Source organism: Dendrobium catenatum, unplaced genomic scaffold (genome assembly GCF_001605985.2).
Source record: "Dendrobium catenatum unplaced genomic scaffold, ASM160598v2 fragScaff_scaffold_737, whole genome shotgun sequence".
In the NCBI taxonomy this organism is placed as follows: domain Eukaryota; kingdom Viridiplantae; phylum Streptophyta; class Magnoliopsida; order Asparagales; family Orchidaceae; genus Dendrobium; species Dendrobium catenatum.
The window spans coordinates 364,111-366,056 of record NW_021319199.1 but is presented as its reverse complement, the minus strand read 5'-3'; positions in this window follow the sequence as shown (position 1 = coordinate 366,056).

The window sequence follows — 1,946 nt, the reverse complement described above, 5'->3', positions numbered from 1 at the left end:
AGACCCGTGAGGGTACACTTAAAAACTTTTCTACTTAAATCAAATTAAAACTTTAGCTCACATAGAAATTAAAACAATCTAAAAAGTAAGCTCGGGACCATTAGGAGTCTACATAATAATACTAGCTTCTTCTCTTCCTTGTTAGGCACCTCCCCGCTTGCAGGTTCTGATAGACCACCTAGCCTTTGAGGATACAAATCTGTCAAAGGGATGTTGTGCAATCTCTAGGAAAAAATATTTTCAAGCCTTTTTTAAAACTGCTAAATACTCATTTTATGCATTTAATCAAGTCGATCAGCTTTCATTATATTAGAAATCAATTAAAAGAGTCTAAATTTTAATTGAATTTGTCTTAAGCATTTTCACCCTATATAAGTCAAGGGACTAATTAGGATCCACTCTAGACGTTAGTCCTAATTCTCAAAACTTTAATAATAATGTCCCTACAACTCTTTCATAAAAAATGATTAGAATCATGGATTTAAATCGACTAAGTGATTAGCTGGCTCCCAATTCAGCCCGGGGTAAGTCCAAGTTTTACACTGCATTAGGTAGGTTCGGACTTTTGTGCTCTAGTGTCTAAATTTAGATTTATGATCTGGGGCGGATTTTGAATCATGAGACCCCAATAGTAAGGAATATAATCCAAAATCTAATAAAATAATCAATTCAAATTAAAATTATTATCATTCCAAAATTTAAAGCCCAACACTTGATTAAGTTGGGGCACTCCTGAATTATTTCAGAATCTCTAAGTGTCTCCTACCTTTCCTCTATTGACTCTAAAAATAAGTGTTCTAATTTGACCCATTCCCAGCTCAAATTCTAGGTTCACTTCCCTTGATATCCCTTTTTTGAAAATCTCTAAACAAAAATTTTGTCGTTATTTTAATCAACAATATTCATAGGGAATTCAAACTCTCGATGATTTAATTAACTAAGAGGGCTTGCGCTTGTAGGAGATTTAGAACCCACGTCATTTTTTAAAACTATATTAATATTTCTTTTAAAAAATCAAATTTATAACAATAATCATCATCATAATAGAATGATTGCTAACAGATGATATCTTCTTCCTGCAAAAAGATATATCATGTGTTAACATAAATTCAAATATGAAACTAACGATCTCTTTTTCTTGATTATTGTAATCTTATATTATCTCGGCCTTCCGAGGCAGTATATTATCCCTAATGGTCTGTTTAACTTCACAATTGAAATGTAAATTTAATTCTGAATTTTCCCGAAGAAATTTAATTTAGATTTATTTTGGACCTTGCAAGGCAAATCCTCTTTTCAAACACCAACACCACCCTATCAAAATATTTAACTACCTTTTCTATGGAGGAAGATTTTTTAATGAATAAGAAAAAAGAGGAAGTTGTCTGAACTATAATAGAGTTTCTGAAGTCTCCTAAGATGTTTCAGGTATCATAATAACTACAATCTTACATACCTAATTTGATTTCTCCAATAATCTTTTTTCTTTCATTGGATTGAACACATTTACCATATGAAGAAAAATCATCTATCTAAATATGTAAATTATTGATTATTTCCATGTTTTCAAGAGAATTATGTTCATGATGATAACTCAATTGTTGATGTTTTATCATACAATTTGTTTAAAAATGCTAATCTTGTATTTGTACATGTTATAGAGCTAAGCTGGATTATATTTGAATTGAAGTCTTTAGTTGAGCTGAATTTGATTCATGGTAGCTTAAAATTGAATGAAATGTACTAGTATAGGGTTTACATGTATGTATCATTTATATGCATTATGTATTCATATTTTTTGGCTTCTTCTATGCATTACTCTCTCTCACTCGTTGGTGCCTCCAAGTATAATAATAATTAATCTTTGGCTCAAATTGTGCTAAATTGTGTGCATGTCTTTGAATTTGTTGTTGCCTAACATCTGAAAAAGATAAAAATTTAAGTAG